The 11,649-nt window shown below is 34.1% G+C and overlaps 1 non-coding gene across 1 annotated transcript; it reads right to left on the reverse strand.

Moving 5' to 3' along the window:
* Positions 1-532: 532 nt before the first annotated feature.
* Positions 533-638, reverse strand: LOC125165058 (U6 spliceosomal RNA). Its single transcript, XR_007151952.1, has one exon. It is a non-coding gene; the product is annotated as a U6 spliceosomal RNA (small nuclear RNA).
* Between the last annotated feature and the right edge of the window lie 11,011 nt (positions 639-11,649).

The following is an 11,649-nucleotide window of genomic DNA, read 5'->3' on the forward strand; positions in this document are numbered from 1 at the left end:
GTTTTCTAGTCATTTGGGTAAACACCAAGGAGCACAACTGCTGGGTCATATGATAGGGATATCTTTAGTTTTGTTCAAAACTGCTAAACAGTCTTCCAAAGTAGTTGTACCATTTTGCATTCCCACCAGCATGAATGTTGTATTTTCTCTGTTGCTCCACATCCATGCCAGCATTTGATGTTATCAATGTTTTGGATTTTAGTCATTTTAATGTATGTGTAATGGGAACAATCTTATTGCTGCTTTAATTTGCAATTCTTTTTTTTTTATTTTTTACAATGTTTATTTATCTTTGAGAGACAGAGACAGAGCATGAGTGGGGAAGGGCAGAGAGAGAGGGAGACACAGAATCCGAAGCAGGCTCCAGGCTCTGAGCTGTTGGCACAGAGCCAGATACCGGGCTCGAACCCACAAACCATGAGATCATGACCTGAGCTGAAGTCGGACACTTAACTAACTGAGCCACCCAGGCGCCCCATAATTTGCAATTCTTTGAAGAATGATCTCGAACACCTTTTCATACACTTGTTTGAAAAATATGAAATGTGTCACAAACTTACGTGTGCACATGCTCAGAGGATATGCTAATCTTCCCTGTACCATTCCAATTTTAGTATATGTATTTCCAAAGTGAGCATTGTCCTTTCCTTTGACCCCCAGGGTAAAGGATGTAATAGACATACAATAATGAAATGAATTGGAATGTGCCACTCATGGAACTGTCGTATCTATTTCCATAAAATATAAATAAGATCAGAGCTGTGGATGCAGAAAAGGAGCAAGAAGCATCTGGGAATATGAAAGAGAAGAAGTAGTAGAAAGGAAATGTACTTTCAGACAGACCACAAAGGCACCGCAGGTTCAGTGTGCACAGACAAAAACAGGGCAGATTTTGCAGAGGAAATAAAAAAATGGACGGGAGCGTTATTAGAACTTAGTTTTAGACATGTAGCAAGTGTTCTCCCAATATCTGATTCTTTCACATTTTCCTCCAGTCAGGCCCTGTTTACACAGAGTTAAGAAAATTCTATTTTAGGGGCACCTGAGTGGCTCAGTCGGTTAAGCCTCCGATTTCTGCTCACGTCATGATCTCTCAGTTTGTGAGTTCCAGCCCTGCGTCAGGCTCTGTGCTGACAGCTCAGAGCCTGAAGCCTGCTTCAGACTCTGTGTCTCCCCCGCTCTCTCTGCCCCTCCCCTGCTCATGCTCTGTCTTTCTCTGTCTCTCAATAATAAATAAACGTTAAAATTTTTTAAAAATAAAATAAAATTTAATTTTAAAGTGTGGGAAAAGAATGTGACCCCACACTTATAAAAAAAATCAAATTGCTTAGGGAAGGAATATTATTTTAAGCTCGAAACTGGATACCTATATTTTAAGATGTCTCAGATTCCATCAGTGTACTAGACTCCGTTTTGGTGCTGGAAAATTTTTTTTAATGGAACAGACCATATGAGTGAAATCGCATGGTATTTTTTTTTCTCTGACTAACTTATTCCACTTAGAATAATACACTCCAGCTTCATCCATGTTGTTGCAAATGGCAAAATTTCATTCTTTGTGATGGCTGAATAATATTTCATTGTATGTGTGTGTTTCAGAGCAGTTTTTCCCACATCCTTCCATGCATCAGTTGATAGACATATAGTTTCACTATTGTTGATAATGCTGCTATAAACATCAGGTTGCATATACCCCTTCAAATCTGTATAATTTGTATAGGATAGGTTTTTTGTTTGTTTGTTTGTTTGTTTTAGTTTCTTGAGGAACCTCCATACCATTTTCCAGAGTAGCTGCACCAGTTTGCATTCCCACTAACAGTGCAAAGGATTCCTTTTCTTCACATTCTTGCCAACCACTGTTGTTTCCTGTGTTCTTAATTTTAGCCATTCTGACTGGTATGAGATGATATCTCACTGTAGTTTTGATTTGTATTTCCTTCCTGATGAGTGATGTTGAGCTTCTTTTCATATATCTGTTGGCCATCTGTATGTATTCTTTGAAGAAATGTCTGTTTATGTCTTCTGCCCATTTCTTACTGGATTATTTATTTGGGGGAGTGTTGAGTTTGATAAGTTCTTTATAGATTTTGATACTAGCCCTTTGCCTGATATATCATTTGCAAATATCTTCTCCCATTCTGTAGGTTGCCTGTCAGTTTTTGTTTTTGTGGGTGTTTTTATTTATTTATTTGAGTGAGAGAGCACACGTGAGAGTTGGTGGGGAGAGAGAAGGGAGAGAGAATCTTAAGCAGTCTCCATGTACAGGCCCGGAGTCCCACATGGGGCTTGATCTCATGACCATGAGATCATGACCTGAACTGAAATTAAGAGTTGGACACTTAACCAACTGAGCCACTCAGATGTCCTGCCTTTTAATTTTGTTGATTGTTTCCTTCACTGTGCAAGAGATGTTTATCTGTAAGCAGTCCCAATAGCTCCTTTTTGCTTTTGTTTCCTTAGTCTCCAGTAATGTGTCTAGTAAGAGGTTGCTATGGCCGAGGTCAAAGAGATTGCTGCCTGTGTTCTCCTCTAGGATTTTGATGGTTTCCTGCTTCACATTTAGGTCTTTCATCCATTTTGAACTTATTTTTGTGTATGGTGTAATAAAGTGGCCCAGATTCATTCTTTAGTATCTTTAAAGGACTAAATGAAAAACAACATCTTAAAACTTCAATTCTATACTAGTGAAAATATTTTTAAAAAGTAAAAAGGAAATACTTCTTTTCTATTATAAATGGTAAAGAAGTTTTTAGGAAGAAAGAAAATGATTTTAGATAGAAACATGAATTTTCAAAAAAGAATATAGACCACCAGAAATAAATACCTATTATTCTATTTCTATTATTTCTATTCTAAATACCTACTTATTCTATGAATAAATATATATTATTCTTTTCTACTTATTTCAATCTCTTCTTCAATGTTGAATTTTAAGAAAAAATAATAACAGTTAGGTCTGAGGTATATAGCCTATGCAAAAGTAAAATATATTAAAACAATAGCATGAAGGCCAATGAGGGGAAGAAACTGAAGTATACTATTACAAGTTCCATGATACACATGGCATGGCATAAAACCACTTGAAAGTAGACTGTGAAACACTAAAGATGCACATTATAAAATCTAAAGCAAAATAACAAACTGTTATTGTTAATAACACAACAATGGACATAAAATGGAATGATAAAATATATAATTAATAGATAATTAAAAGATGTGAGAAAAAGAAGGAAAAGGGAACAAAGAAAACTGGACAACTGGAAAAAGATAGCACCATGATGGTTTTATTCCTACTAACCAAGCCATTAATCCCCTCAATGCAAATAGTCTAAACCCCCCAAAATAAATTTTTAAAAAGAGCAAAGTATTTGAATACACACTTAATCAAGGTCATATATGAATGGCAAATGAGCAGATGAGAAAGTTTTCAGCACGATTAGTCAAATGCATAAGGGAAATGCAAAATAAAACAACAGTGGGATATCATTACACACCCATTAAAATGGCTAAAATTAAAAAGACAGGCCATACAAAATTTGGCAAGAAAAGAAAGAGCAGGAATTCCAATAAACTGCTGGTTAGAATTAAAAGTGGTATAACCATTTAAAAACCGTTTGGCAATTTTGTAAAATCCTGGACATTTACCTACTAGATGATGAAGCCATTCCACACTTAGTGTTCACCTGAGAGAAATGAAAGCAAATGTCTATATAACAGATGTGCACAATATTTATAGGAATTCAATTTACGAAAACCTACACTTGGAAATTACTGAAGGGCCTTTCAACAGGTGAATCGAAGTCAATTTGTGGGCATTTTCATACTACCTAGCAACCAATGAAGAATAAACTATCAATACCTATAGTAGCATAGATGAACTCAAAACAATTACCCTCAGAGAAACAAAAAGCTAGACCTCAAAAAAGTCCTTGGTGTATGATATCATCTGTATAAAATTCTAGAGAATATATAGTGACCAAAAATGTATCTTTGTGATTTTCTGGTGGTGGGATGAGGCTTCAAGTCATGGGAAAAGAGATCACCAAAGAGTACTAGACATTTGGGGAGGGTTGTGGCTATTTAGTTTGATTGTGCTGATGTTTTCACAGGAAGATACTTTGCCAAAACATGCATTTGCACTCTTTATTTTTTGAACGTTAATTTATTTTTGAGAGAGAGAGAGAGCACATGCATGAGAGGGGGAGGGGCAGAGAGTGAGAGGGAGACAGAAGATCCAAGCAGACTCTGTGCTGTTAGCTCAGAACCTGATGTGGGGCTCAAACTCACAAATCGTGAGATCATGTCCTGAGCCAAAGTTGGACACTTAACCAACTGAGCCACCCAGGTGCCCCTAAATTTACACATTTTAAATATTCACTTATTGCAATTGGATCCAAATTCATTTAACACATCATGAATAAATTATTTTTACTGTGGGGATGTAAGTTGATTTTAACACTGGAAAAGCCAAACTTTGTGTTATCACACACATGGGGGGAAAAAAGAAAATCATTTTCAACGTGAGAGATGGAGAAGCATTTGCTAATATTCAAATCACATACATGTTAAAAACTCATGATAACCATTACATACTACATGATAAATATTTTCTCACTTGGATAAAAAGCATTTGGCATATTTTTAATCAGCATCATAACTAATGGACAACTTATTAAATTACACCCCCCAGAGATGAGGAATAAGAAACAGTGCCTAAAATCACCACTTCTGTTTAGCATTATAGTAGAGATTCCAGTGAGAGGAAGGGAAGCCAAAAATGAAGAATGAACAAGTGAAGGAAGGGAGGAAGGAAGGAATATAGATAGAGTATTTGAAAGGGAGAAACAAAATTGTCATTACTTATAGATGGCATCATTATATCCATAGAAAATTCCAGCGGAATTTACAAACTATTTAGTAAGTTAATTAGTGAGTTAATAACTAAATTATCCACTTCACTTGGTGTGAAAAATCAATTACACATCTATAAATATGCATCAAAATAAGAAAAGAAAAACTCTAAATACAAAAATAAATAGCATTTACCTTAAACAAAAAAAATGTTAAAGAGAAATCTAACAAAAGATCTGAAAGACTTCTATGCTAAAAATCTATTTAAAAAATATTTAGCAAAATTAAAGAGACCAGAATAAATTTAAAGTGATGCTCTTTTGTGGCTAGAAAGACTCAGTGTTGTAAAGATGTGGTTTTCTCAAGTGAAGGGTAAACTCAATTGCCTCCCACAGAACATTGTAGCTCATTATGAGCGGGTGTGTGTGCGCGCGTGTGTGTGTAGACAAACTGATCTAAAAATTATACAAAATGTAATCAAGAAAAAACAGGCACAATGCTAGACAATGATGCCAACAGAACAGAAGAGTGTGTCAAGAAACAAATGCATGTATCTTCATCTGATATAAGGCTGTGGGATGTAATAAATGATGCAAGTAAATTGTATATTCAAATGGAAAAAATAATTTGTAATGAATTATGCATATTTGTCTGATTGGTAAAATCATTAATGCCTTTAGAAAAAAAATGGGTGATCATGATGTTGAGGTAGGTAAAAATTTCTTAAAGATTATGCCAAAAGCTCCATTAATAAAGGAAAAACTGCAAAACTGGATGCATTAATGTTGATAACTTCTTATAATAAAAAGTGAAAAAAATCCCAAATATTGGGATATATGCATTTGACATCCATGATTAACAAAAAGTTCTACACGCTGAAATGTAAATCTCTATTGTTACAATTCTTCACCAGACACTTCACACTAAATGATACCCAAATGATAAATAGGCATATAAAAAGGTGCTCAACTTTGTTAGCTATCATAGAAGTATAATCTAAAACACAAACCTCTACACGCCCACCAGAATAGCTACCAGAAAAAAAAAGATAGATAATATCAAGTGTTGGTTAAATATGAAACAACTGAGGGGCGCCTGGGTAGTTCAGTCGGTTGGGCATCCAACTTGGCTCAGGTCATGATCTCACGGCTTGTGGGTTCGAGCCCCGCATCTGGCTCTGTGCTGACAGCTCAGAGCCTGGAGCCTGCTTCAGATTCTGTGTCTCCCTCTCTCTCTGCCCCTCCCCTACTTACACTCTGTCTCTCTCTCTCTCAAAAATAAATAAACATTATTATTTTTTTAAATATGAAGCAACTTAAAGTCATAAGATTCACTGATTTAACCACTTTGGAATACAATTTGGTATTATCTACTAAAGTTTTACATATAACAAATGATTCAGTGAGTCCATGTCTATGTATACACACAAAAAAATTTATAGACCTATTTCCCAGAAGACATGAGAAGATTTCTCATAACATCTACTATGCAAAGGATCATCTTAATAATCCTAAACTGGGCTATTTTAAAATATTAAGCATGGAACAACAAAAATATAAAAACAAACTAAATAAAACTAAATAATGCAAATTATATACATATATGTGTATATAATTATGTATATATATACATATATAATTGTTTTGGAATACTCATGATTACAAAGGTAATATTTCTGTCTAATCCAAAAATCCTAATTCAAATTCAATTTTACATAACTCTAAAAGTTGTTTCTAAAATTTGTTGGGAAAAATTAGCACATGAGCAGAGCTAAGTTAATTTTGAAAAAGGAGAATGACAAGATCTTGATTAAATATATATTAAAATACTCTAAATTGACAGGATTTGAAAAGAACACTACAGATACAGAAATAAAACATAAAACAATTTAAGAGAAGAGAAATTTCAGAAAAAGACCTCTGCATATATAGATACATTTTATGTAATACATAAGAAATGAAATACAATGGAAAGATAGTGAACAACAGTCTCAACATAACATAATGTTGACATAACCAGCTATTCATTTTAGGAAAATATTACAAAATACTTCATAATACAGGCCAAAGGAAATTCTAGAAAGTTAAAGCTTTAAGCTTCTAATTTCTGACAATGGTCTTCATTATTAAGATCAAATTTAATCATAAAAATAATTAAGCATGATGGGGAAAGTTTAAAAATATCTTGTCACAAAATGGCTGAAATATATACTAAGGTCAACATATTCTAAGGTCAAAAGTAAAGAGAAAATAGAACACTACTGAATACTGAAGCACCCCTCTTTTTTCCTAAGAAGCAATAGAAAATTACAATAAATTGGGACTGGTTCTGATTATAAAACATAAAAGTGGACCTAAATAAAAAATCTAGAGCCCATACTGGGGATTGAACTCATCATAAAATGAATTAGTAATCCAAAGCTCTACACCCTCAATGGAAGCAAGAGCCAGGTTTAATCCAACTGCCATGCAAATATACAGCTTGTGTTTGTATGATCTGGGAAGTTTAAAGAAGTTCAGGATTACTATGGCCCTTAGAACACAGTAGCTGTGGTTTTGCAAAGCCTATATAAATAGGTTTTGAAATGGTCAACATAAAACAAAGATTTTGGGTGCAGAGGAAAATAAGGAACGATGTCTGGGAACAAACAGAAATGACAGGAGGGAGAAACAGGAGAAAACCTCAGATACTAGAATAAATTGACATGGGCTATTGAAAATTTAATGATAGCAACTACCTATAAAATAAAATTTGTCAGTTGTGTGTTTTAATTTGAAGATAATGTTTCTGAATTCCAAAAAGTGTTTTTGTTTTGTACTTGTCTCCTTAAAATTTTTCATAACTTTTACAATTATTTTTTCTACACTTTCTTTTTAAAAAATGTGTATGTATGTATTTAGAGAGTGTAAGAGAGGGGCAGAGAGAGGGATACCAAGCAGATTCCATGCTCAGCACAGAGCCTGGCTCAGGACTCCATCTCAGGTCTATGAGATCATGATCTGAGCCGAAATCAAAAGTCAGATGCTCAACTGACTTGAGTCACCCAGGCATTCCTCTTTCCTACATTTTCTAATGACTTGTTCCATCAAGACTGTGTATTCTCGGGGCTCTTGGGTGGCTCAGTTGGTTGGGCATCCAGCTTTTTATTTCGGATTGGATTGTGGTCTCAGTATTCTGAGTTTGAGCCCTGCATTGGGCTCTGGGTTTACTGTGCCAGAGCCTGCTTGGAATTCTCTCCCTCTACCTCTGCCCCTACCCCACTCACGCTCTCTCTCGCTCTCTCTCTCTCTCTCTCTCTCAAAATAAACTTAATTTTTTAAATGATTGTCTATTCTTATTTTTTGAGTTGGTTTATATCCATAGAATTATTGAATCCTCCAAATAAAATTGTATTTTTTCTTTAACTTTTCGTGTCAATTGATGTGATTTTTCAGAAATCCTTTCAGGATGATGGTTTCTTTCATGTACGTGATAAAATACAAAGTAGGAGGCCTGTTGCAATTGGTCTGTCGCAATTGAGGGAAATGACTCTCTGCTATGGGGAAGTGGAAGAACTTCTTTTTGTTTCCTAAGTGTAAACAGTGAGAGGTAGCCTTTCCTAGACAGGCTGAATGGCATCAGTTCACTATTTCAGTCTCTTCCCCAGAGGTCGGCACTACCAACTGGGCACCATATACAGCAAGGGATCCTGGGCAAACCATTCTTACTGTGCCAAAGAGTTCAGTTTGATGGATCTGACTGGCTCTTACAGGACAAGCAGAGAATGTATAGCTGTTACCAAGGAAACCAATAACCAATAAGCATTCTTCTGTCACTGAGCGCTTAATTTTTTCTCCCTCCATCTACAAATGGTTTGGCCACATGTCTATTCCTGTTGTCTTTTCTTTGTGTATCCTAGCTTCAGACCACCTGAGATTTCCTCCAGGCTATATAGCTAGTGGAGTCTTCCTAAGAGGTTATAATAAGTAAGGTAGGGTCTTGAGTCACCTTTCAGTTTGTCAGTTTCATAATATTTCAGTTTTTATATGTTGTTTTTTTTTTAATTTGGACATTCAGCATTGTGTTATACTTGTACCTAAATTCGTAGCAGACTATTATGATGCTTTCTAGACAATGCTACTATTTAATTTTATTGTTTATTGTCTCCTCTTCATTCTTCATTCAAACAACCATTCTCTTTCCTATATAAACATCTACTATAATGGGTTTAATAAATTTCTTCAGGTAGATATTTATCTTTGGTAAATAATATTTAGTGTTATTTCATTGATTATAAAGAGCAATGATGGGGTGGGTGGGAAAGAAAAGAACTGGAAAATTTACAAATCTTTATGTGGTCGTATAACCATCAAAAATTGTGATCCATACACATGCGTTAATCTACTTCATGATAACTCAATATTACATCAAGAGTATAACATTGTGTCAGGCTCACTGACTCCTGTACCAAATTACTAATTTGCAGGAAAAGAATGTATAACAATCTAATCTTTTTCCATTAAATTATTATGAATTTTTACCTTGAAAAAAAGGTAAAATTAATAAATAATGGTTTTTCTCAAAAGCAAAATCAACATCTGCCAATTGATGGAGTCAGTCATTATAAATGCTTAATTATATTACATGTTGACGTTACAAATATGTGCACTTTATGTTATAATTTCAAAAGATCAGGAGTCTCTTGTCAGATGAAGCCACTGGTTAATATTTTCTTGTCAAAACATGCACTTCCTACTGTCTTTGATATAATTTTGAATCTTTGAAATCTGTTTTCATATCCCTCAACTGAATGTTAAGCATATAACTTTTTAGAACCTCAATTTACATAAAACTATAAAAGAAATGAAGTTCAATTTAAAGACCGTTTTACTTACTGAAAGTATGTTTTTCAAAGATTTGAGTGATGTCTATTTGTGGACAAGGATTTTTGTGGCTGCTTTAATGCAATTTTATAAACATTTTTTTGGTATGGAATGATAAAAATGTCATCAGAATGATTATATAATGTTACAGTTAATACAAATCATGTGAAAGACCCAGTGAAAGAATATTGTTATACAGATAAAATTAATGAAAAGTTATTTAATTAGCTGTATTGCTACTACCACAATGAGACATATTGTGGCAAGACGCTCAGACAAGGCTAAGGAAGAGAATCAGCACTATTTTAATTAAATTTCATTGTAAGCCAACATTTTGCTATATATTAAGCATTGTACCCAGACAAAATATCTTTTTTCATATCTATTACTATCTTTAGAAATATTCCTCTAAAAAGACAAGAATATATTCCACAGATATAAGCTTTCATGATCAATAAGAATGCATTCAGAAGCAGTAAAGTTTCTATATGGCAATTTGCAAATTTCATTATTTCTCTCTACTGTATTTGGGGTCTTCCAAGCTAATTCTCGCCTTAATACAATCCAAATTTCTGATTATGTTTGAAGGATAATAAGCAAATTAAATTTCACTGGGAACATGCAGTTAGCCCCAATTCACCTGACAACATTTCAGTAGCATTCTGTAATGATCTATCGATAGCTGGGCTGCGGCTATGAATCCAAGCAGTGTATCTTCACATGATCGAAGCCTGTGAGTCTATTATTATTGCCATGATTTATGATAAGGAAAATAAATTACAGTTAGTATTTGTAAAGATCTCTGCATTTTGCAAAATGCTCTCAAATGTAACATGTACCACAATAAACCATGGTGTGGGGTATTGTTATTATTATATATTTATATAAATTTAATATTGCTGGAAACATTTGGATCTGAAATTCAGAATTATGGAATTTTATATAACAATCCAATTTACTGAGCTGGAGTTAACTAAAAAATTGTATTCTGTTTTCTTAAGGTGAAGTTGCATTAATATTTACTAAATTCAGCATTTTATAAATGGAATAAAAATACATATTTGCAAGGCAATGAGTATATAGCTCTCTATTGTTAATTTTTTTTCTTTAAGTGAACAAAGATCCCCTGTTCCAAATCCTAAAATAAGAGCAACAGTCTTTGCCAAAATCTGGGCTAGAATTTCAATTACTTATTACTAAGCTGTGTCAGTCTAAATAATCTCAATATTTTCTTGTTGACAGCATTCAGATTTTTTAAAAATTTTTTTAAGTTTATTTATTTTGAGAGAGAGCACACAAGCGGGATAAGGACAGAGGGAGAGAGAATCCAAAGCACACCCCACACTATCAGCACAGAGCCTGATGCAGGGCTTGATCTCATGAACTGTGAGATCATGACCTGAGCCCAAAATCAAGTCAGATGCTCAACCAACAAAGCTACCCAGACTCCCCCAACATTCAGGGTTTTTTAAATTAAATATTGCTTTTGGATAAAGATTTAAAAATATGTAAAGTAATCTAGACAAATGGATCATAAGCCTGAAGACTAGAATAATGAAATCGAAGCATAAAGTCTACACCAAAACTGAAATGAAAAGCTAATACGACAAAAGACTAATTAATTAGAAAGGATTCCAGGAACTACAAAGCCAATATATTAAAGTAGAATACAGAGTAAAACTTATCAATGACTAGAATCTTCTATCCACTGCTTACTCCACACATCATCCTTTAGACAGGTTTTGAGTCAGTCAGAAAATGAGTGGAGCTTGCTCTTTGGATTTAGCATTTGGACTGCGATTAGAACCTAATGATTTATTCTAGCTTCACTCCATATTACTAATGGTACTAAAACAGTTATTTGTCATTAAAGGATCATATTTACCAGGATAACTTTGCTTTTCACTCATTTCCTTCAAAAGGTGCGTCAATTATC

This window comes from Prionailurus viverrinus, chromosome B1, assembly GCF_022837055.1.
Source record: "Prionailurus viverrinus isolate Anna chromosome B1, UM_Priviv_1.0, whole genome shotgun sequence".
Taxonomy (NCBI): Eukaryota; Metazoa; Chordata; class Mammalia; order Carnivora; family Felidae; genus Prionailurus; species Prionailurus viverrinus.